This window comes from Stenella coeruleoalba (assembly GCF_951394435.1).
Source record: "Stenella coeruleoalba genome assembly, chromosome: 15".
NCBI lineage: Eukaryota > Metazoa > Chordata > Mammalia > Artiodactyla > Delphinidae > Stenella > Stenella coeruleoalba.
In genome coordinates, this window is record NC_137161.1 from 17,718,649 (window position 1) to 17,744,761 (window position 26,113).

At 45.3% G+C, this 26,113-nt stretch overlaps 1 protein-coding gene across 1 annotated transcript in view; it reads left to right on the forward strand.

Moving 5' to 3' along the window:
* PTPRT (protein tyrosine phosphatase receptor type T) overlaps nucleotides 1-26,113 on the forward strand; it is a 1,078,581-nt gene that overhangs the window by 931,162 nt on the left and 121,306 nt on the right.

The window sequence follows — 26,113 nt, forward strand, 5'->3', positions numbered from 1 at the left end:
CTCGGTCTTTGGGACTGGAATTATCTCAGTCTGACGTTTATCATTAGTTATGTCATGCTATCAATGCATTTTGTTGGTAGTTATAGATGGCTGATTGCCTAACAATTCTTTCTAAATAAAGACGATGATTTTTCTTATTACAAAACCAGACGTTTTCACAACATGAGGGTAACGGAGAAAAACTCCATAAATAGATCTTTGGTAATGAAGAGTTAGAAAACCACTGAATTAGTTTCACATTTCTAATAGGCATTTTCCATATTTGAAAACTGAGGTCCAGAGAAGTGTGTGAAATCACGCTCCAGTTAGCAAAAGAGTGGGATTAAAACTCAGAATGCCTCACTCCTTGTAAAGTCCATTATCCATCATTCCGTGTCTTCCTCCACCGCTGGCAAACCCAGCTTTGTGAGAGAGACCATATCTGTTAGTGATCATCTGCTGAAGCCTTCACAGATGAGGATGGAGCCAGCAAAAGCCTCCCCATCCCTCTGCTCAGCGTTTGGGTCCCTGGTCAACAGGTCCACGCAGTGAGCAGATGAGATTCTGGTATCACCACCCTCATGTTATATAGGAACCAATGAACGCCGGCCACCGACACTGAAAATGCCCGAAACCTTGCTTCGTTTGTTCATTCATTCATTTGACAAGTAGGCATTGAACATGCACATTATGTTCCAGACACTGTGGATGGAGAGATGGCCAGGACTTTGAGCCTCACCCTCACAGTACACAAGCCTGTCAGAGAGACTAGCCTAACATCAAGTATCGATACTTGAAATCTCGGCGGAGGTGTACCATGGAATAGGGGCACTTAGTCGGGTGACCGTTTTTTTAGTGGAACAGGGGATAGTTATCAGTGCTTTTAGAGATGGATTTATCCAGTACTGAAGAAATAAGAATTGTGAGCAGGGAAAACAGCACATGCAAAAGGCAGAGAGGTGTGAGACAGTGCGGGCTGCTGTTGCTGTGGTGGAAAGAGTCATGCAGCTCTGGGTTCAAGTCACATCTCTGTCAGTCACCAGTTACGTGGCCTTGAGCAAGATTTCTGAACTTTTTCAGCCTCATTCCTCTCAACCCTAAAATAGGGGTGAAAGTGCCTAACTCGTAGGGAATGAGGGATTTTGTGAGGTGCCTTGCAAAAAAGTGGCACTCGTGAAATGTTAGTTTCTGTCTTTCCCCTTTCAGAAACCATAAGGAGTCAGGGCAGTAGTGGTGGCCCCTGGGGGCTCTTCTGGTCTTCTAGAGGTCCTCATGGCATCAATGTTCCACAGCAGGTGTGGGCATGCAATGCCTTCTGGGCAACTCACCCCCTCAGTCCGTTAGCCAGTGTACATAGCACTGTCTGGATGCCCGCTTTTTACCATTCTCTGTGCTGGACCCTGTGGTGAAATCAAAGATGAACGATGTGGAGATATAGATATGCAAGTCCTTGTAGTTCAAGTTGCAGTGATAAACAGGGGCTTCCAATGGGTGCAGACTTGGAGTTCTAAGTGACAGATCCTAGATTGTGACACTCAGGCCAGCTCAGGAGCTGGCCATGGTTAAAGGTTCAGAGGGGGAGAAGAACTGGCGAAGCAGACAGCAAGGTAGGAGGAGCACCATTAAAACCAAGCGAAGCCCGTTGCAGAAGGAGGACTTGACAGTAGCAGATGCTGCAGAGAGAAGGAAGTGGAGGGCTTGGGCGTGGCCCTTGACCATCAGAAGTCACTGGTGCAGGTCATGGGGTAGCCTTGAGGGAGGAAGCCAGCCTGCCTAGGACCCATGAGGTAGATAACTTCTTCTTAACCACTAGGCCCTAAAACAGAGGAGAACGTGAGACTGGCCACTTGAAGGGCCAGAAAATCCTGGGCACGTGTATACGTAGAGGAGCCTGTGCAGAAGGGAGAGCTGCAGATGCTGGAGGTGGGGTGTCTCGAGAAGGGAAGGTCTGGAGGCAGAGTGTCTGGGGACAGGGAGCTGAGAAGGGGATGTGTGACAGGTCTTGTGAAACCATAGGAGGGAGCGATGCATGTAGATAGAGAAGGGGGAACGGAAAGGAAATGAGGACCCCCACGGTCTGCAGATTCAAAACTCCACTCCGCCACATCTTAGGTAGAGACCCTGAGTGGGTGCTTTAAACCCTTTCTACTCAAAAGTGTGGTCCATAGACCAGCACTGGCATCAAACAGGAGCTTGTAGAACTGCAGCACCTGGTGGCCCAGCTCAGGCCTCCTGAACCTGCATTGTAACAAGATTCCCAATTCCTTCATGGGCTCATTAAAGTCTGAGAAGCACAGACCTACCCAGTCTCAGTTGTTTCATCTGTAAAATAGGAAACATAATACCATCCTTGCAGGGGTTAAGGCATCACCTCGTCCCTCTAAAAGCCTCAAAATCTTCCATGAAAGAGAAAGCCTCCAACACACTTGGGCTGAACAGTCTTTTCCATGAAATCCATATTTATTCATTCAACAAGTCTTTGTGGGGTTCCCACTTATGTGCCAGACACTGGTCAAGGTTCTGGGCTATAAGAGTTAGCGCAACAAACAAAAGTCCCTGCCCACATGAAGATGTTTAGTGGGGGAGATAGAAAATAAACGACATGCATAGGAAAAGTGGTATAGGTATTATGTAATGGCCGAGAGAGATAAGAAGAAAAATTAGATAAACCGGGGAAGGAAGATGTAAAGCGTAGGTGGGGGAGGAACAGAGGAATTTTTTTTTCAAAGCCAAGAGGGCCTCAGTGGCTCTCCCCCATGGAACGGTCCCATACACGAGACCAAGGGTCCACAAACATTTTCTGTAAGGAGCCAGTAGTACCTATTTTTGGCTTTATGGGTTCTCTGTTGCATCTACTCAACTCTGATGTTGTAACATGAAAATAGCCATAGACGATATGTAAACGTTTGAGCATGGGTGTGTTCCAGTGAAACTTTATTTAAAACAATGAGACAGTGGGCCAGATTTGTCCTGAGGGCCATAGTCTTCCTATCCCTGCCCTAGACTTTTGAGATAGGGAGAGGATGGGTTTCAAGATTCATCCGGCTTTATGAGCTCCTACAATATGCTGCACCATGCGTTAGCCACTGCAGACACAAAGGTGAATGCAGGGCAGCTGAACCAGCCTAGAAGGAGGCAGAAATTGAAAACAATTACTAGCTGGTAGCTATGATGTACAGGGTTTATCTGATGCTCACAGCAAGCCCTGCGAGATACATGCCATCGTGTTGAGTCTATTTAGATGTTGAGACTGAGATTTGAGGACTTGTGTACATCCCACAGCCAGGAGGTGGCAGGACTAGGGTTTGAATCCAGGACCACATACCCTCAAGCCCCGCCCATCCTTCTCACTAGACCTTCAGGGCTCCTGCCTGGACCATGTGCTTGGAGAGCCCTTAGCCAGGCTGTGGGAGAGCCAGGATTTGAGTGCAAGTGTGTCTGCCTCTACAGCCTCAGTTCTGTGCAGGGACATCTGTGCCTTGCTTGGGACAAGAAGTGGTAGCTATTCCTGGCTGGCAAGGAGGCCCTTGAGGTAATCCTGTCTTCGCTGTCCTGAGGACTTGCCATGTGGTCAGAGCTGAGAGCACAGGGCAGCCAGATCGGTGGTAGCCAAGGGAATAGAGTAAGGGGTGACCAAAAGAATGCTAATGACACGGATAAGTAGAGCTATAGGTAGAAGGCACTTTGGGACCCAGGGACAGAGGAGTCTAGAATGCGGTCCTTCACCGTCCAGTACACATTTTAAAAATTAAAATAATGTGGGTTTTGGTGTCAGACTTAGATCACAATTCTAGGTCTGCCTCTTCTTCCAGACTGTTCAGACCTTGAGCAATCGTGGAACCACTCTGAGCCTCAGTTTCTTCATCTGCAAATGGTGGTAACAACTGTAACTTCCCAGCATTTTCATGAGGGGTAATGAGCGAGTGTATCCGTAGGGTGGCTGAAACAAAGTAGGTATTTAATAAACAGCAGCTATTATTCCTCACCTCCTGAGCTGACAGAAATGCTTCTCTAGAATTCCTCTTTACCTTTCTGTAGTAAAGCAGCACCCAACAACTTCAGTGTCTGCTTTTTGAAAGGATATTAAGAGTTGGTGTATGTTCATAGGTAAATTATGTTCATAATTTACCTCAAGGCAGGTGATGGGCACAGTAATTGTTTTGAACAGAGACATTTTAGTGTAGTAGTTCTTGAAAAGGCACTAAGATGTTTACCAACCATTCTGGCAGAGAGAGAGTACTTAACTATTTCACTTCACCTGTGTGAGTGTCGCAGAGGCGGGTTCCTCCTGGGCTGGTCCCTGTGTGCAAACACTCCAGAACACTTGGGCTTTTCACGTCCATCCTATTTCTCTCCATTCCAGCATATTTAAATCCTACACCTCTTCTTCAAGGTCCGTGTCAAACATTAGCTCCCACTGAAAGACTTCTCTGATTCTTTCCACCTGCAGGAATGTCCCTTTCTCCAATTGTCACCGCAGTCACTTTGTTATCATGGGCAGGAGCAAATGTGTCTTAAGGATGTTTCTTTTTCATTGCAGTCTTCCCCATGATGCCCTAGCACACACAGTGAACCCCCAGTAAATGTGTGTGGAATGAATGAAAGAACAAGATGAAATTAAAAGACATAACAGCTAAAGTCAACAGATGATCTGTTCTTTTAAAAAAAAAAAAAAGTAACAATTTTTAGATAACTCCAGACCCTGTATCTTCCTTGCTTCTGTGGCTTTAAGGCAACCTTTGCTCCTGTTCTGCATCTGTGACCTGAGCAAGCCACTTCACTTTTTCTCAGTCTCAGTTTCCTAATTTGTAAAGTGGAGATTAAAAATGCATTCCTCACAGAGACCTTGCAAGGATTCCGTGAGGCAAAGTTTGGGAAATGCCTAGCACTTAGTAGGTTTTCACCCAAAGTAAGAAACTGCCTTCTTTTCTGAAATGCATAGACCTTTTCACGTCAGAGGCTGTTGGAAATCAAATATCATTGCCTCAATACATTTAAAGAGGAATTTGAAATGATGATATCAAGAGCGACTCGAAAAGCATTTTATGTAATTTGTCAGTCACTTCAAATAAAAATGAAGAAAAATAGGAATAGAAGGAAGCCGTTTAAAGATGATAAGTATCAATTACCAAAAGCTGACAGCAAATATGTTGACAGGTGAGAATAGAACGCATTACCATAAAGGCGAGTCAAAGACGCTGCCCTCCTGCTGCTCTTCAGCCACGGGGAAGACCTCGTGAGAATTCTGATTCCTGGGCCCCACCCCCAGATCTGCTCAGTTCCTTTGAAAGTGTGGCCTGGGGATCTGAATTTCACACACAACTCAGTTTAATATTTTGGATGCTGACTTCGAGAACAGCTCCTCTCCTGATCCTCACATCAGCCCGATATAACTGTCCCTTTCTCAGTGTCCCACCTTTGTACCTGCAGTGTGCCCTTTTCCTGGAATGCCTACCCACCTTCCATGCCTGGAAAATTCTAGTATCTTTATTTGTTTTTAATTTTATTGAAGTATAGTTGATTTACAATGTTGTGTTGATTTCTTCTGTATAGCAGATGTCTCAGTTGTACACATATATATATATATATATATATATATATATATATTCTTTTCCATCGTAGTTTGTCACAGGATACTGAATATAGTTTCCTGTGCTATACAGTAGGACCTTGTTGTTCATCCATCCTATATTAATAGTTTGCCTCTGTGAATCCCAAACTCCCATTCTATCGCTCCCCAGCCCCTCTCCCCCTTGGCAGCCACAAGGCTGTTTCTCTATGTCTGTGAGTCTGTTTTTGTTTTGTAGATATGTTGATTTGTATTGTATTTTAGATTCCACATATAAGCGATATCATGTGGCATTTGTCTTTGACTGACTTCACTTAGTATGATAATCTCTAGATCTATCCATGTTGCTGCAAATGGCATTATTTCATTCTTTTGGATGGCTGAGTAATATTCTATTGTTTATATGTACCACATCTTTATTCATTCATCTGTCGATGGACATTTAGGTTGTTTCCATGTCTTGGCTATTGTGAATGGTGCTGCTGTGAACATAGGGGTGCATGTATCTTTTCGAATCATAGTTTGTCTAGGTATGTGCCCAGGAGTGGGATTGCTGGATCATGTGGTAATTCTATTTTTAGTTTTTTGAGGAACCTCCATACTGTTTTCCATAATGGCTGCAGTAGTATCCTTATTGTTTTTAATTTTTTTAACGTCTTTACTGGAGTATAATTGCTTTACAGCGATGTGTTAGTTTCTGCTGTATAACAGAGTGAATCAGCTATATGTATACATATATCACCATATCCCCTCCCTCTTGCATCTCTCTCCCACCCTCCCTATCCCACCCCTCTAGGTGGACACAAAGCACCAAGCCGATCTCCCTGTGCTATGTGGCTGCTTCCCACTAGCTATCTGTTTTACATTTGGTAGTGTATATATGTCCATGCCACTCTCTCACTTCGTCCCAGCTTACCCTTCCTCCCCATGTCCTCAAGTCCATTCTCTACATCTGTGTCTTTATTCCTGTCCTGCCCCTAGGTTCTTCAGAACCATTTTTTTTTTTTTTTGGCTGCATTGGGTCTCTGTCGCCATGCACGGGCTTTCTCTAGTTGCAGCAAGTGGGGCTACTCTTCGTTGCCGTGTGCGGGTTCTCATTGCGGTGGCTTCTCTTGTTGCGGAGCATGGGCTCTAGGCATGTGGGCTTCAGTAGTTGTGGTATGTGGGCTCAGTAGTTGGCGGTGTGTGGGTTGTAGAGCGCAGGCTTAGTAGTTGTGGCGCACGGGCTTAGTTGCTCCGCAGCATGTGGGATCTTCCCGGACCAGGGATGGAACCTGTGTCCCCTGCATTGGCAGGCGGATTCTCAACCACTGTGCCACCAGGGAAGTCCTGAAAGGTGTGTGATTCTAAATGCTTCTATTCTGTAAATACATCTGAGCTTTATAAAGAAGTTAAAAGAGTGGGGGAATTCTCTGCTGACAGAGAGGCATGACCTAGTGAAATAGGGTTGGAAAGAGAAGTTTCTATGGACAGTGTTGTGATGTGCTACTCAGATCCCCCTTCAAGAATGGACTTACCCGCCCCCACCCCAGTTGCTAGAACTGCTGCTGGCAGACAACTCTTGGATAACAGCCTCCTTTGGGACTTCTTGATCTTCAGAGCTGCCTCACCCAAGGTCATCCAATAGCTGGTCAATAGCTGACTTTTACAGGGGTGTAAAAATCAGTCCAGTGTCAGAGCTTCCCATGGGGCTGGCTTAAACCATCACTGCAGCTACATCTCCATTCAGCTTCCCCTTCTGCCCACTTTTCCTCCTTTCCCTCCCTTTCTCTCCCTTTCCCCTCCCCTCTCTTCCCCTACTCTCCCCTTCCCTCCTCTTCCCTTCTCTCCCCCAACCTCCCCTTCCTTCTCTTTCCTGCCCTTCCCTCCTCTTCCCTTCCACAGATGTTGTCTCCAGAAGCTCCTCCTAACATATCCCCTACATGTCAGTCTCTGTCTCAGAGTCGAATTTCCAGGAACCCAACCTGTGACACCCCCATTCAATTTGGTCCCTGGAGACAAGTTAATCTGAGTATGTATATGCCCTCTGCCTGCCCTTGAACATGCATACTTCATTGCCTACGGACACTTTGTATACAAACTAACTGGGTCACCACTTTGTTAACCACTGATGATAAGTAAACTCTAAAAAGTCCTTCCTTAGGCAGTCATTCATTCATAGGCATTTGCTTCTCACCCGTGCCTTTGCTGGGCAGGAGGGCTGTGAGCATCTAGATACATAGCTCCTGCCTGGGGGAGCTCACGGTGTATCCCAGAAGAGTGTAGTAAGACCCTGTTGCTGAACCAGCCAGAGGAGAGAACTAAGGTCAGAAGTGCCCAGCCACAGTGCCCCCTTAAAAATGCGTCACCAGGGCAGGAACGGATTTAGTTCTGAAAGCACTTGCCTTCAGCAAACGTCCCCAAACTGAGAATGACTCTTGCAGCTAGGACTGTAGCGAAGATGGGATGCTGAGATGCACAAAGTGGAAAATGCCTTTCTAAGTGTTTTGGCAGAGTGCTTTTAATGGGAGGAAGTGCTTTAGTTATAGCTTTCAATGTTGATGATGATGATAATTTACATCTCGTTTGTATATACAGCTTTATCTCTTCCAAAGTGCTTTCCCACTTATTACCTAGTTGTCTGGTCGGGCTTGGAGGTACTTAGCAAGATAGCAGACAGGTCTCTGTGCCGTGTAGGAAAGAGCCCTAGGCACTTGGGCTCCACAGTTTCAGTTAAGTTACTGAACTCCATCTCAACCTCAGTTTCTCATCTGTAAAACGGGGGTAATAATGCCTGCATTTCAGAAGAGCCGTGATGTTTAAATGACATATTCTTTCATTCACGAGCACCTATTGAGCAATTCCTTCGTGCTGAGCACTGAGCTAGGTGTTAAGTATTTAAAAAGAAATACCTTTCTCTCAAGGAGCTTAAAAGGTGTCTTGGACATGTTAACAAACAGTTATAAAATAATGTTGTAAATCCATGAAAGAGGAGCAGTGAAGACGTGATAAAGAAAAGGAAGTCACTGATTCAGCTTGGAGGAAAGATACCATGGGCTAAAGGGCCAAAAAGGATGCCTGGTATAGGGCAGAGGCAAGATGTTTTACTGAAGAAATAACACATTCACCCACTTTTCTCCTTGGCCTCATTCTCTTGAAATACACACGCACACACACTCATACATTTTATAACTAGGTAGGTGACATGCTAGGAAAAACTTGGAAAGTAAAAACAAAAAGAGGAAGAAAGGACTGGAGTAGGAAGGGGAAGGTTTGAATCCCAGTTCCACTGCTTAGCAGCTGTGAGTCCTGAGCACTCCAGGCCTCAGTTTCCCATCTGTAAAATGGGAATGATAGTGCTCAATTCATGGAATTATCTTAAGAAATTAAAAAATATAATGTACATGCCATTTTGTTTTCATTTCACTTGCATTTCGTTAGATTGTCATCTATCAAAGGGTAGAGCTAAGCTAGAACCTAGCAGTGGTTGGGTGTGTCGGGGGTGGGGGAAGATAGAGTTTTTTAACTTCCAAACGTAAGTTAATGAAAGAAGAATTTGCCACATAGAATGAAGTAGGGCAGTTGTAGATGGTGGTTCTTAAACTTACAAAAATTCTCCTCTGAGCAATTGGGTTGGACACCCCTCCTCCTGGTTTCCATCCCTGCTGATTTCAGTGAGGGATCAGAGTCAGCTAATGATTCTGGCAAAAAAACCACACGGGTAGGCAATGTCATTTTAACACAAGAAGATGTTATAGGCCAGTGAGAAGAGAAAAGGCTGGAGTTGAAACTGGAAGGGCTGTCACGATATTTCTAAATATATAGGGGCTGGGGGACAGGCTTGTCCTTTATGATGTGGCTGCCAAAACCTGCCTTAAAAAGAGGCGTGGTTCTCCAGATGGGGAAGAGGCTACTCTACTCTGGACAGTCTCTTCGGGAACGTTGCCTCCTTCCTGGGAGCAGAGCTCAGAGGAACTGGAGTATGTTTAAGGAGAGCAGTCGAAGAGGGAGGGGAGCACAGGCCAGAACCTTTAAAGAAAGATTAGGGAACTGATTTCACTGGTCTCAAGTGGTACCTAGACATTTTAAAGTTCCCCAGATTATTCTAATATGAAACTATTGTCGAGAACCACTCGTGTGGGAGAGTTTGAGAATCCAGGGTCCTGGAAGATAGGCATTTGGAAGATTAGCATGAGGGCTTGGTCTGGCCACCTAACCCAGAACCTCAGATGAGAGTTTGACCCCACGGGCTCATCAGATAGACACACCTCTGGTTAAAATGTTGGCACCTGAGTGTGGAGGGCAGAGTCTGTAGAAGATAACACGCTGTTTGATGGTACCACTTCCTCCCTATAGATATCGAGGTAGACAGTCCTTATGCTGTTCATAAGTATGTAGAAGCCATTTAATAAATGGCGAAAATGCCCCAGGCACACTTAAAAACAGCATTTAATTTCTCATAACAATTACTCCTCATACTGGTGTATGGTGGAGTAAAGACCCCTCAGCCACAATCAGTCTCCTGAGAAATAGTTGTTCATTAGCCTTCTCTTCATGAATGAAACCTCAAGAAGCTCAATACTTCTTATGAAATCTTTTTATCAGAATTAAAGATCTGATTGGATGAGCTTCTTTCTGGGGCAATTTTTTTGTTTAAATTTTTATTGAAATATAGTTGATTTACAATGCTCTGTTAGTTTCAGGTGTATAGAAAAGTGATTCAGTTACACATATGCATAAATATATATATTCTTTTTTTTACATTCTCTTCCATTGTAGCTTATTACAAGATATTGAGTAGAGTTCCATGTGCTCTACAGTAGGTCCTAGTTGGTTACTTATTTCATATATAGTAGTGTATATATTTTAGTCCCAAACTCCTAATTTATCCTGTCCCCTCCCCTTTGGTAACTACAAGTTTGTTTTCTATGTCTGTGAGTCTATTTCTGTTTTGTAAGTAAGTTCATTTCTGGAACAGTTTTTCCTTGCAGTGCCTTTGAACCACTATGCAGAACATTCTAAGTGGGAATTATTGGGCATATTACAGCCACCCATGTTTTTTAAGGGGAAAAATTGAAAGGTTAGTGTGGCCAATACCCTGTTTTTACTGGGAGGGTTTAATTTTTTTTTTTATTGGAGTATAGTTGCTGTACAATATTGTGTTAGTTCATACTGTACAGCAAAGTGAATCAGCTATATGTCTACATATATCCCCTCTTTTTTGGATTTCCTTCTCATTTAGGTCACCACAGAGCACTGAGTAGATGGGAGGATTTAATTTTTGTAAAGAGTGAAAATACGGTTTTATTAAGGTTATAAACCAAGTTGAAGCCTCAGGATTAAAGAAGGCTTGTTTTGTTTTGGAAAACAGCTTAATGACAGTGCACTTTTCTAGAAATGGAGAAAAGCTAAGACTGCCTATACTTTATTCTACTTTTCTCTTGCTTCCCTGTCATTTATTATTTGGACATCTACTGATGAGAGAGAAAACTTCTGGTGAAAAATCTAACCTCAGATATGATGTGGGATTTCGTACATTCTTTTGTCTTATCTTTGCTTTACACAGCAAAACTACCATGAAAATGTGGGATCTAAGGATTTTCCAGGAGATCCACGGCTGATTCAAAGTGTATACATCTACTAGATTGCTGTGCAGGTGTCTTCCAGCCATCTAGGCTGGGGGCAGTTTGCTCAATAAATCATACTTCTGTAATCTCATCTCCCACTCCTTAAGGGTTTTAAACAGCACTTTGCATTAGCTCTGAATGGTGAGGAAAATAATACTTAAAACCTAGGCCAGCACTGTAGTGAAAGAGCATGGACTGCACTTGGATTGGAATCCCGGACCCTACTACTTTCTGACCTAACTTCTCTGAGCCTGTGCTTCTGCATCTTATAAAAGTGGGACAATAATACCAAATTTGGAGGGTTGCTGTGGGGATTTACCAGGATTACAGAAGATAATACAATGCATGTACAACATCTGCTCCTGTGTCTGGTACATTGTAGATGCTCGGAACATTGTAGTTATTGTTATTATTGCATTTTGTTTTCTATTATGTCCACTCATGTTTCTCCAGTTTACAAAGTACTTTCATGTAGATATCTCATGAAATGTTTGCGTCGCTCCAGTGAGGAAATGTCATTTTAAGTGTAAGGACATGAAGGCTCACCAAACTGACCAGGGCACAGGCTACCTAAAGAAAGAAATCCATGGAACAGAGAGTTGCCAGTTACTGGTGCTGTGTTCTCATCACGGGTTGGGAGGTGGCTATGACGAGAATTCTGAAGGTTACTTTATAAGGCAGCAAAACTGATAAGAATTACACCCTCTCAGACCTGGTGAGATAAAAGATGAATAAGATCCAGAGTCGGTCCCTACCTGAAGGTGTATAACCATTGCTCCAAGTTGTAATGGGAGTGGGCGGGGGGGAAACCTGTACCAACCACTTCATTCCTTTTAATACACTCACTGTGTAAAAGGGACAAGAGTCAAACAGGAACGGGATCGTTCATCTTTTTACAATTGTATGACTTTTATATTCTGCACTGGAGAAATAAGGACCAAGATTAAAGAGAGGATGGGGTTAGGGCTGTTTTTGTGACTTTTTTTTTAAAAATAGGCCTCTGGAGTCTCACTTTTAATTTTACAGAGCAACCTTTTGTCTCTTAACACGTTTTTGTTTAAAATGTCTTATAAATAGGGTTGTGCCATGGAGAGGATTTTATTCAAATTCAGCTATGCCAGGCATAGAGAAATAATTTTATTTAAAAATGTACCCAACGATTATGATATTTAATATGACAACAGGTGTCGGGTTTCATTTTCTGAACAGTGAAGGTTTGAAGGCTTTTTTTCCCCCTTCTTTCTTTAAAAATAAATGTGCAATAGTATTTTAGAATCAGCTTGTGGATGTCTGCAAGAAATCCTACTGGGTTTTGATTGGGCTTGCATTGAATCTGTAAATCAGTGTGGTGAGATCTGTCATCTTAACAATATTGAGCCATCTGGCCCAGGAACATGGTATGTCTCTTCATTTTTGTGGGTCTGCTTTGGTTTCTTTCATCACCCTCTTGTAGTTTTTGGCATGCAGGTCCCATGCATATTTTGGTGGATTTATACCTGAATGTTTCTTCTGTGTGTGTGCTATCGTAAATGGTAGTGTTCTTTTTATTTCATATTTGAATTGCTCGTTGTTAATATATAGGAATGCGACTGACTTTTGTATATAAAAAATAAATGGACATAGAAACAAACCAAAAAAGACAAGAAAAGAGAGGTCTCGGGTGGAGAAATAGTAACTTACTTCACAAACACAAGGCTGTTGCATGAAAGATGGAGTGGGCTAACCCAGGCCAGGTACTTAGCAAAGTACCCAACACATGTTCAAAGTATTAGTTCTTGCCTTCTCATGTTCTGTATTGCTCTAAAAGCCAGACTCTGTTAAGAGGAGGTTATGGGACTTACATTTGTGTGATCGTTAAGATGTTAAGACTTAGTTTTAAGCAGACCTGGGTTTGGGTCTGGCTCTGCCATATACTAGCTATGTAGTCCTGAGCATGTTTCTCCCCTTCTCTGGTCTCCTGTTTCCTACACTGCAATGTGAGGATGCTACAAGATAAGGCGGTAGCCCGACTGTGCCAGGGCACACAGTGCCTGGCACCTAGCAAATGCTCAGGGAGCATTAGCTATTCTCGTTGTTTTAGTTGTTAAGTTTACAAGGAAGAAGATGCTGGAGAAGCATGAAGAAGAACTTTCTAACGATGCCTGTCCAACAGTAGAACAGGTTGAATGTGACATAGTGAGCCTCCCATCACCGGAGGATGGAGCACCCCCTGTATAGGATGCCACAGGGGAAGTCAGGCTTCGCGAGACTTTTCCCCTGGGTCGAGGGATTACGATAACCGTCATCACCCCCACCTTCGCCCATGGTGGCATTAGAAGCAAGTGGTAGCCATTCTGGGTCTCCCCAGAGTCACCTAAGACACTTGACGCACAGACACAAAGAGCTTGGGGCAGGAGACAGAAACGGTACCCGTGCAAAAAACAAATGCAGACCAGACATACCTTTCCATCAGCTGCGGTTTATGACTGCACAGTAAATTCAGTTGCTTTCTTTAGGCTGGTGTTGAGACCCATCATCTCCAGCCCAGTGCCATCCATCCTGGCTTTCCCCAGGAGGACAGACAGACCAGGCGCCTTCCTAGTGTTCACTAATTAATTTATCTCATGCTTGTGATTTTACAGTGCTTAAGTGCTGGAGCATTTCTGTCTAATCTTCTCCCCGCACAGCACCTCACATTGCATAAAGACCATGAATCTCCATCGCAAACGCCGTCTGTCTTGGGCAGCCCGCTGGCTGTCTGTCGTCTTGCCGGCACTGCCTCTTACAGCCAGAGTAACACATCCATTCATTTATCCTTGATGACATTTTGACATTCCAGTCAATTCCTCAGATGTTCCTTATGCAAGACTTCTCCCACGCGGCCAGGCCAGTGTTCCAGGCCACTCTCGATGCATAATGCATGAGACCAGCGCACTGCTCAGTACCGTCTGACGGACGGACACATCTGCTATTCGAAAACCGTGTGTTCCTAACAGCCCTGGCTCCCCGAGGGTTCTACACCGCTACCTTCAGAGCCATTTTCTTCTATGCTTGCAGCTGGCTGAGCTCGGAGGAGACTGTACAGTTCAAGGAGAGATGTTGTAGTTCAGAAACATACATGCAACAGTGCTGTGGGCGGTTGGGAGGGTAAGGGTGTGCCCAACCCCTGCCTTACTCCAGGATTTAGCGTAGCCTGAACTCCACTAATTCAGGTGGAAGATGGAACTATGACAAAGCTGACATCTGGAATTTCATTACCCTGCTGCTACTTAAAAATAATGATCGTAAAGACATTCTGATAACAATAATGAATATCAAAGAAGAAAGGAAAATTATCCTTAATACCTTCAATCTAACACATCAGCTTAGATATACTTTCTCCTAGTGATAATCACCATGTAGACACAGTTTTAATTTCCAGGTTTCTTTTTTTAACTTAATGTGATCCAGTTAGCACTTTTCTATGTTGTTATATAGTAATCATTTTAAATGACAGTCCATCATTTTAATAGCTGTATAATATTCCATCCAGGGGACACGCCATAATTTACTGAACCGGGCCCCCATAGTTAGACAGTCATGAGGCATAACTGATCGTTTGCTGTCCAAGAGAAGAAACAGAGCAGGCTGTGGGAGCGCGCAGGGCTCTGCAGGCTGAGGACTGGGGGCCTCAAATCCTACCTGGTCCCTTTACCCATTTCACGAGTTTAGGCTTAACCCTCGGGGCCTCGGATTCCTCATTTATAAAAGAAAAGAAATAATCACCACTTTATAGTGTTGCTGTGAGGATTACAGAAGGTAATCTTTGAAGGTACCTAATACATGGTATAGTATTTACTAGCTGGCAAACTATTAACGGTCCTATGTATATAGCAGTGGTTCTCAATCAGGCACAGGGCAGTTCTGCCCACCCCCCGCCCCTGGGACACTGGGCAGTGTCTGGAGACATTTTTTTTTTTTTTTTTGCGGTATGCGGGCCTCTCACTGTTGTGGTCTCTCCCATTGAGGAGCACAGGCTCCGGACGTGCAGGCTCAGAGGCCATGGCTCACGGGCCCAGCCGCTCTGCAGCATGTGGGATCTTCCCGGACCGGGCCAAGTGCTGAACTAGGTGCTAGAGGAAATATATGAACTAATATGCATTATGCAGATTGTTATAATGAGGGGCGAGGAGAGTGAGCAGGCCAACGACTAGGATATAAAACAGAAGTGAGGTATGTCCTATAAGGGAGAGGTCAGAAAATGCCTCCTGGAACAAGTGGTGTTTGAGATGGAACTTGAAGGATTTGTGGTTATCTGTTAATACATTAATTCAACAAGTGTGTACTGAGTACCTGCTTGTGCCCAAAACTGTGCAAGGCCCTATGTGTGTGAGGCCCTATGTGTGCAAGGCCCTATGTGTGCAAGGTCCTATCTGTGTAAGGCCCTATCTGAACAAGGCTGGCATGGACCTTGCCCCTGCGGTTACAGTCTAGCAGGGGAGATAACCATGGAGGCTGACCATCTGGCAAACAGGAGTGATTTCTGGATGGGGAGTAAAGGTCTGGGGTGGGCTGGGGGTAAAAGAGAGAGCACCCCTGGGAGCCCTGGGTTGAGATCTGAGAAGAGGTGCGGGTACAGGGGTGTGAAATGCAGAAGGAGGTTGGCTGAGCTGGGGAAGGAACACAGAGCCTCGGTGATCAGGAGAGACTGCTTGGAAGAGGTTGCTTGGGATAAAGTTTGGAAGGTGATAGCCATCAGTTCATCCATGCACAGGCTAGATGTGAAAAGCAGGCAGACCATCGACCGGTGTCCAAGAGGGCATAAGAAATAAGAGGCAGAGTTCAGCTCAGCCTCAGCTCAGAGACTAATCCTCATATAGGGACCTAGAAGGGGCTGCCTGAAGAGGTGAGGAGCCCTTGTCTCTGGAGTTGGACAGTCACGGAGGTGGAGAGGGGGACATCCACCTGCTGGGGGTGTTGCAAGGGGTCTCCCGGCTGGAGTGGGAGAATGACTTTCCAGCCCAGAGAATCCAAGATTCTGTAACTTGTAATGGCCTGAAACTGAGGGTCAAAGAGTGACTGGGAGAAAAGTATCTGTCCGAGTATCTGGCTTGGTTTATGGTCGAATAAGCACAAGGTATGGATGGATCAAAAGGGGCAGAGAAAGAAAAAGTATTCAGTAGTTACCTTGGTTCCCTGGAGTGCTCATCTCAGGGAGCAGATCAGACACCAAGTTAAAATTAAAACAAAGCATGGGGGTTCCCTGGTGGCACAGGGGTTGAGAGTCCGCCTGCCGATGCAGGGGACACGGGTTCGTGCCCCGGTACAGGAAGATCCCGCATGCCGCAGAGCGGCTGGGCCCGTGAGCCATGGCCACTGAGCTTGCGCGTCTGGAGCCTGTGCTCCGCAACGGGAGAGGCCACAACAGTGAGAGGCCCACGTACCGCAGAAAAAGAAAAAAATAAAAAAAGCAAGGAAGAAGGAATGCAGATGGCCAGTATGAAGAAGGGGGAGAAAAAGAAATAGCATTTGCTGAGTGTCTGTTATAGGCCAAAGACCATGCTAGGCAATTAACACATTATTTCTAATCATCCTAGTAACTCTGTGAAATAGGGCTTATCAAATACTTTTCTACGCATGAGTCTCGTAGAGACAGAGCCACAGTCATGATCACACAGCTGGTTAGAACCAGGTTAGCCTGGGGCCAAGGTCTGTGATATTTCCGCAACGCTAAGAGCAGAGGGCATTTTGTCTAGCCCAGGGGTTCAGAGCCCAGTGGTCTGAAAGCATTCAGGGAAGTTCCCACTGTCTGTGCCATAGATTCTGTCCTCATGTTCCTTTGAAGCATTTATTTCCTTCCCATTGCCTAGTATTTAACCAACACTTATATGGAGCTCGTTTGGGAGATGACAGATCCTATTGTAAATACTTTAATATTTATAAGTCAGCACCTACTGCAAATGGTTGTTGTGAGAATTCACAAGAATTATGCCTATTTAACAGATGAGGAAACTGAGTTACAAAGAGGCTAAGTAATTGTCCAAGGCTACATAGCCAGTAAACTGTGGAGCCAGGATTTGGACTCAGGCAGTCTTTTTCCAGAGCCGATGCAGTTCCCACTAGGCTCTTCTTGAGGATCTAAGGGGTAGTGTGGCCATGTACCCAGCAGCAGGAGGGCCTTGCCTCTGTCTTAGGCCCTCTGCTATGCAGATTCCCCTGCCCTGCTCCAGAGGATCGTCAGACTGGGTCTGACTCTGTCCTTAGTGGAAAGAGAGCCCACCCAGGCAAGGAAGACAGAAGGGCAGCCACAGGCCGCGAGGGAAGCAGAGGCAGGTAGAGGCACAGACATGGAGAGCAAGACAGCAGAGAGATGGAGGTGTCAGAGGTGGTGGCCAAGGTCCCTTGACCTTTTGAATTGCGATAAGATGTGCTACTATCGCTTCTGTAACTTTGCCATTCTGGTGGAAGCGTGGAGAAGCCCCAAGGTAGGGTGATGGGGGTAGGAGAGGAAGGACCCACCAGTTATCTTCCAAGATTGGTACCCAGCAGAGGTAATGAGCAGACAGGATGTGTAATGCCTAAAGGATGTGAGTGGATACAGATGTCAGCTTTCTGGCTGCATGTATGTGCTTATATGTGTCACTGTGTGTTTGCCTGGAGAGGCAAGGAGCCAGCTGAGAAAGCTTTGGGACACGGGTATACATGTGTGGGTCCTTGACTTAGCGTGACGTAACAGGGAATCTTAAAGAACATTCAGAGGCCTGACTGCCTGAGTTTGAATCCCAGCTCTCTTTTTAATTAATTAATTAATTTATTTATTTTTGGCTGTGCTGGGTCTTCGTTGCTGCGTGCGGGCTTTTCTAGTTGCAGCGAGCAGGGGGCTACTCTTCGTTGCAGTGCGCGGGCTTCTCATTGCAGTGGCTTCTCTTGTTGTGGAGCACAGGCTCTAGGCGTGCCGGCTACAGTAGTTGTGGCTCGCAGGCTCTAGAGTGCAGGCTCAGTAGCTGTGGCGCACGGGCTTAGTTGCTCTGCGGCATGTGGGATCTTCCCGGACCAGGGCTTGAACCCGTGTCCCCTGCATTGGCAGGTGGATTCTTAACCACTGCACCACCAGGGAAGCCCCCAGCTCTATCTCTTAAAGCATGTGTGGCTTTCAGTGACTTACTTCAACTCTGCCTCATTCTTTCATCTACAAAATGGGGTTAGTAATACTATCAATCTCCTAGAGTTATTAAGAGAATTCAAGAAGTTAATACACTGTGTTTGTGATAGCCTTAAATAGTGCCTGGAAAGGATTAAGTGCTATATGCATGTTTATTAAATAAATACAGTAAATTTAGGATTTATTGTTTCATGATCAGTGTATTCATTTCGTAGGACTGCCATAACAAGGTGATAGTTTAAAACAACTAAATGTATTCTGTCACAGTTCTGGAGGCTGGAAGTCTGAAATCAAGGTGTCAGTGGGGGTCAGGCTCCCTTTGAGGCTCTGAGTAGAATCCTTCTTGCCTCTCCGTAGTTGCTGGTGATGGCTGTAAAATCCTCAGCATTCCTTGGCTTGCAGCTGCCTCACTCCACTTTCCTCCTCTGTCCTTACACAGCCCTCTCCCCGTGCGTCTCTGTCCAAATTCCCCTCCTTGTAAGACCACCAGTCATACTGGATTAGGGCCACCTTAACTGGATTGCATCTGTAAAGACCCTCTTTCCAAGCCTGCACTGGCCACCAATTTTGCTTCTAGAAAACTTGAGAACAGTTGTGGGTTTTCCCTTTTTTCTCCGTATTATAAATATTTTAGTAGGATTTTGGGAGAAGTTTTAGAAACTGCTATCTTATTAAGGAAACACTTCATGATTTTTTGTATTTTTCTAAAATTGTATCTCCTTTTTAACTTGAGGTTGCTGAGAATGGATATGAGTGAACAAAACGAATGGTAATGACTTTTTTCTTGTCATATTAGTAAAATATTTCTAAAGTAAAATATCTTAATTCTGTAAAGAGGCAATAAAATTTTTGAGATTATTTAAAAAAAAAGAGACCCTATTTCCAAATAAGGTCACATGCACAGGTACCAGAGGTTAGGACTTCAGTATATCTTTTAGGGGAACACAGTTCAACCGGTAACAGTCATTTAAAAAGCATCAGTTCTGGGCTTCCCTGGTGGTGCAGTGGTTGAGAGTCCGCCTGCCGATGCAGGGGACACGGGTTCGTGCCCCAGTCCGGGAAGACCCCACATGCCGTGGAGCGGCTGCGCCCGTGAGCCATGGCCGCTGAGCCTGCGCGTCTGGAGCCTGTGCTCTGCAACAGGAGAGGCCACAACAGTGAGAGACCCGTGTACCACAAAAAAAAAAAAAAGCATCAGTTCTTGCTGTGGTTCTCAGATGCCAGCTCCCCCCTATATTGAAGTCAATACCAGAAAGTGGAAACGGTGTGTCCCTGGTAACTCGGTGAGGTATTTGGAGACCTGGGGTTGGCACCCAGCTGTCCTACCTCCTGGTGCTGGTCCTCCACCGTGATAGGGACTCTTCAGTAATTCAGATCAGCTGAAGAGTGGGTTCTCCGCAATGGGGATATCACACTTCAGCATGCATTAGGATTGCCTGGAGTGCTTATTACGCATCTGGAGTTTCTGATTTGTGGGTCAGGGGTGGGGCTGGAGAAACTGCATTTCTAGTATGTTCCCAGGTGAAGCCGATACTGCTGGTCCAGAGACTACTTGGAGAAATCAGTGTTCTACATCGGTGGTGCTTAAGCTTGGTGGCACATTACGACCACCTGGAGAGCTTCTAAAAACCCAAATGCCCAGGCTGCACCCTAGACCAATTAAATTAGAATCTCATCAGTAATTTTTTTTTTTTTTTTTTTTTTTTTTTTTTTTTTTTTGCGGTACGCGGGCCTCTCACTGTTGTGGCCTCTCCCATTGTGGAGCACAGGCTCCGGACGCGTAGGCTCAGCGGCCATGGCTCACGGGACCAGCCGCTCCGCGGCATGTGGGATCTTCCCTGACCGGGGCACGAACCCGTGTCCCCTGCAACGGCAGGCAGATTCTCAACCACTGCGCCACCAGGGAAGCCTTCATCAGTAATTTTTAAAGCTCCCCAAATGATTTGTGCAGCCAAGGTTGAGAAGCACGGCTGTAGAATACATCAAAGAATGTTTTTAGAGAAAAGCCATTCTTCGGGGTATCTATTTTAGAGGATTCATATTTAATAAATAATGAAGCTATTTAAATCAACATGGCTGTTTCCTATATTTAAAAGATAACCAGAGAGGGCTTCCCTGGTGGCGCAGTGGTTGAGAGTCCGCCTGCCGATGCAGGGGACATGGGTTCGTGCCCCGGTCCGGGAGGATCCCACATGCCGCAGAGCGGCTGGGCCCGTGAGCCATGGCCGCTGAGCCTGCGCATCCAGAGCCTGTGCTCTGCAACGGGAGAGGCCACAACAGTGAAAGGCCCGCGTACCGCAAGAAAAAAAAAAAGATAACCAGAGAGCATTTACTGAGTGCTTACTATGTACCACACACTGGGGAAAATGCTTTGGTAACTACACACCATTTAATCGTCACAAACACTTTCCTTTCCCTGGAAGCACTGCTGCTACCTGCAATTCTATAGACAGGAGGAAACTGACATGCAAAGGCATGTGTAACTTGCAAGAACTCACACAGCTAGTCTGAGATAGAGCCAGGTTTTGATGCCAGGCTGTCTGGCACCAAAGTTGATGTTAACTGCTGTGCCATCCTGCCTCCTGAAAGAAGAGAAAGTGGTGTGTTCTCCTTTTAATCCTGCACTTTTCCGTATCCTCGTTTACACTATCAACTCTGCTGTGCGGTAGCCCAGCCTCTGCCTCAACTACAGTTATTCTGAGTTAGTGGAGTTTGGATTAATGAGGTTTTGCTGCATTCATAAGGGGCTAGAATTGTTACCATGGACTGAACTTGCACTTCTGGTTTTATCCCAGAAGGAGAGGTAGAGGAAAGTTGGAACAGGTGTCCTGAGCTGGCAGGCAGAAAGCAAGGTTAGGGTCCTGTGGCTTCCACTGAAATGCTGCATGACTTGTCTAAGCTCCTCCTCTGTCTGGCCTCAGTTTCTTTTACAAAATAAGAGAATGGTGCAGTTCCCTTCCAGTTTCTGATGTATAAATTTAATTAGAGATTCAATCATGTCAGCATAGAAGTGTCTGTCCGGGCTTCAAAGAGCACAATGCCGGCTTTTAATAGGAGTAGAGTTTCAGCTGTGTTTTCTTTGTCTACCTCCTGTGGACTGAGATATCTCTCTGGCTCCAGGGTTCCACCCTTTGTGTTTTCCCAGGAAAGTCTGTCCAGACATGCCAGTGGAGGATGGGTCAGTGAAAACCCTATGGAGAAAGGAAAGAGTGCCTGGTCAGTGTCTCCCCTGGAAAGTGGGCATATGGCTCTTCACATCCAGGGAAGAGCCCTATGGAACCAACACTCTCCCTCAATTGTCCGGGTCTCCTGTTCTCCACCCACATATTCAAGGGTTTTGCAGGGTCCAGATGCTGGAATCCCTACCACCTCTTTCCTAGGTAGTTTCTGAGTCTCTCCGTGAACTCCTCCAATGATGGAGGGCTCATTACTTCCAAAAGCCTAAACAGAGCAGGGGTCATGTCTGGCTTTTCACATCATGGTCTCCTGCTGTCTAACAGCCACTTCTGTCTAACCACCAACAAAGTAGGTGCTCATTAAATATTTTTCCAACCAATTAATGTGCAAAGAGAAATAAACTACTAACTTCAGGGAGGAGACAAAGACTTCTAAGAGTAGTGGGCCTTTGAGTTGGCCCCTTAAAGGTGAAGAGAAGGTTGCCAAAGAAGAAAACGTGGGAAGGGCAGTTCGGCACTAAGCACTTCCACAAGAGACCCAAGCAGTTCCGCTTTGCTAGAAATTTCTTCCTTGTGTCAAGCCAATGTGGTGGTTCTAATTCTGACCCCTGGGACCACACAGAGCCAGATGTCACGTGTGTGAAGAGAGCATTCCAGAATGTTCCCTCTCCATGAGAAACATCCGTGTTTCAGACACTCTTCCTTCTCCTCTCGTAGCATGATTGCAGAACCTTTCACAGCCCTTACAGTCCTCTCCGTGGAGCCATTCCACCTGCCACCCTCCCTTATCAAGAGCGGTGCTCAGGATGAACCACAGAAGTCATGGTCCATCGTGGGCACATCCCTGGCCACCTACCCTCGCTCAGCTCACCAGCAAAAGTCGGGGGACCCTCCGAGTGATGTGTTAGAAGGAAGAATACCACCAGCCACATCACGTTGTCCCAACCTGTCAGAAGCAGGGAACTTCGGATTGCTATGTCTTAAAACATTCTTCAGCTCTAGAGGTGACCCAGCAGAGGAATAGATAGGCTTGTACAATGCTCTCTTTTTAACAGCTCTTGGTACCCCCTGCTGGTGAAATTGTGTGACCCAATTGGCAGGAATCTCAGGACAACTGCAGGAAAAAATTCCAAGTTCGGGAAGTCACAAGCGCTTGAGTCCCGAGGGTTGTGAGGACAGCATGAGTCGTGCAACCATCCCATATATCATGTGACTGTCTTATATGAGGTTTTCTTAAAAAACATTCTATAGCTATGGCTATTCTGTGGGCTCTGAGGGAAAAAAAGGTCTCTGACTTCTGTGAACATTCCATCAATTCTTCAAACACCCCAGGAAGGAAATGCTAAGTTGTTAGACAAAAATAATTCATTAACTAGAAGTATTTCAGGCCACAAACTGGTTTCATGCAGCTTTTTCTTCCTCTTTCCTTGCATATATCTTTTTTTTAAGTGGTTATAATTTGTACTCAGAGTAGAATGACAGTCTTTTCTACACTTGAGATTGTAGACTTTTAAACATAAATTTGCACAACAAATTTATTGAGCTCTGGCTGTGTGCCAGACACTCAGCAAGAAGTTGAAGTAGGTACAGGAAGTCGAAAGAGGTTCACGCAAGAGGTTCTTGCCTTCCTGGGTAGGAGGGTTGAATCACCGCAGTTGGATTAGTCAAGTGCTTGGCTGACATGGCAACGAGGCCCTCCTTGATCTCCTGACAGGGTTCACACCAGCGATCTGCTGCTCTCCCCTAGCTATATGTATTTTTCCTTCTTGGAAAAGAAGGAAAATCACCTTTGTGATTTTGTATCGATTCATGTATTCACCTGTTTAGTGCCTGTCTTTGCCTCTGGTGTCTGTGTTCTATGAAGGTCAAGATCATGTCCAGTGTTTGACGCTATGAACGTCTTACATCCAGCAGAGACTGGCACGTGTAGGTGCTAAGTAAATTTGTGTTCAATGGGAGAGTCAGCCCGGAAGAGAAAACCACACATCTGTTTAGGGAGCAAGAGGAAACCTCAGAGAAGATGTGACATTTTTTATTTATTTATTTATTTTTTGCGGTACGCGGGCCTCTCGCTGCTGTGGCCTCTCCCGTTGCGGAGCACAGGCTCCGGATGCGCAGACTCAGTGGCCACGGCTCACGGGCCCAGCTGCTCCGCGGCATGTGGGATCTTCCTGGACCAGGGCACAAACCCGCGTCCCCTGCATCGGCAGGCGGACTCTCAACCACTGCGCCACCAGGGAAGCCCAAGATGTGACATTTGAATGCCACTGAGCCTCGAAGGATGAAGAGGAGGTGGCCCGGGGAGAAGAATGGGGGCACACTGAGGAGTAGGGAGTACTGAGGAATGGTTAGGACAGGAAGATGAGGTAGTTGGTGTTTCCTAAAAGGAGACACATGTGGAAAATAAGGCTGAGTTGAAGCCTGGAGCCATAGGTCTTGTATGCCCCACTCCCAAGTTTGGGATGTCCCCCTCTCTTCAGGAAAAAGAGGGAAGGGGATCAACTATACTCTATGACTATAGGAATAAATACGATTTTTCCTAAATTACTAAGAGGGTTTTTAGTGATTAAATTTTGAATAAGATCCCAAAAGTATGGTTTTGTGTTTTATTTCCTTCTACATCCCTTCCATTTCCATTTTGTAGCTGAAACATCTGTCTACATATTTTAAAATTTTTATATAGCATCATCATCACTATGAAAACATAGTGTCAACCATGGGTGAAAAAGTAAGGATGTAAAAACCTGAGATTTTTACCACTCCGTTGTCCAGTTTTTAAATATCTGTGTTTTAGAGAGGCTCCATTAATTTTTTTTTTTTATCCAGGGGTTCAGAGCTACCCAAACATTTCTGTAAAATGCCATTTTTCATAGATGCAGCAAGACCTTTTTTTTTTTATTCCTTTGGAAACCAGTGATTTGTGCCTAAGACAACTCTTTCCATATTATCTTACCCTGAATAGAATGAGATTGGTTGGGAGTTCTGCCCTAAGGAAATATCAAAGCCTCCAGTACATGCTCATTTATAGTTTGAAAGTTAATTTTCTTATCGGATTTCCTTTTATTTCCTGCTGGGGTGGTGTGAGCAGAACTCAGATGGAGGCAGAGGGTCTGCTGTATATCTTTTCAAATTTATGATTAAGAAGGTCACATATACATTTTTTAAAAATAAATTTATTTATTTATTTTTGGCTGTGTTGGGTCTTCGTTGCTGTGCACGGGCTTTCTCTAGTTGTGGCGAGCAGGGGCTGCTCTTCGTTGTGGTGCGCGGGCTTCTCATTGCGGTGGCTTCTCTTGTTGAGGAGCACGGGCTCTAGAGCGCAGGCCCAGTAGTTGTGGCGCACGGGCTTAGTTGTTCCGTGCCACGTGGGATCCACGCGGACCAGGGCGCGAACCCGTGTCCCCTGCATTGGCATGCAGTTTCTTAACCACTGCACCACCAGGGAAGCTCCACCTATACATTTTGAAACACACTCCTTTTTGATAATAAATGAAGAATAAAACTTTGAAATGTCATCAGTAGCAGAATTACTCGTTTTTCTTTCATTTGCGTTCCCCCTGCCTGCTGGCCGATTGCCTGCCAATGGTGAGAAAAGGCCCAAGTGACCGAATGCTTCATTTCTTGTTGTTTTTCTGTCTGCCTGGAATAGTTTCACTAGTGGAGCAGCATGCCTGTGGCCACAGCATTGTAACCAAAAGATGCACTTCTATTCCTGAGCGCCCTTCTTTCCCCAGGCAAATTAAAAAAAAAAAAAAGAAAAAGAAAAACAAAAAAGAAGAGGAATTGCATTTTAGGCTGCATTTGTCTTCAAACAGACAAAAGCTCTTCTCTTCCTGGATCCAGATTCACTCTCCACGCTTCTCTACTCTGCTATCTGCTTACAGAGCAAGATCTAAATGGATGCCATGCCTTTGGCTTCCAGTTGGGTTCAGCTAATGTGAGCCACTCTAGGAGGTCAGGTGGGGGAGGGAGGATGTAGTCAGGGAGTCTGTGCCTCTGGTTCCCTCCCTGTGGGGGCCATCCAGGACTGGCTGGATCCCTTGGGAGAAGTTCACTGCTTCTATACAGGTGTCCTACTCTTCACAACGCCTTTTGGGTTCTGGTTGCTGCCTCCTCTGCTTGTCCCCCTGGACCCACAGGTGATGAACAGCTTTCCTATCACTGTATTATGCCTCGGGTTCCCCTTACACCCTTCTCACTTGGTCAGTAGTCCTTTTATACATTTTCTCTCCTCACTTGAGTGTGCCACCTGCCATTCTTCTGTGCGGTCTACAGCTAGATTAACTCCATGCGAAGGAAAATACCATCAAACTAGAAGTGATCCTAGATGAAAGCCTCTAGAATACTGCTGAGTCTAGGTTTACCCTCCTCTGACAGGGGGATCATTACCTCTTGAAACTGCCTGTTTCATTGTCAGATGGGTTCACCTTTGGATATTTCCTAGGTGGTGCTGAATTTGACCTCTCTGGGACATCGCGGAAACATGTCCTTTCCGTGTTGAAATAGGAGAGACCAAGATGGGATTGGAAGCCAAGTCCTGTGAAAAAATGGAGCAAGGGACCTGGGAGAACATACCCTCCAGATATTTAATGTGCAACCCATAGCCTTGCACATGATAGGAACAAAATTACTATATTTAGATACATAAATGTTGGGTAAACTC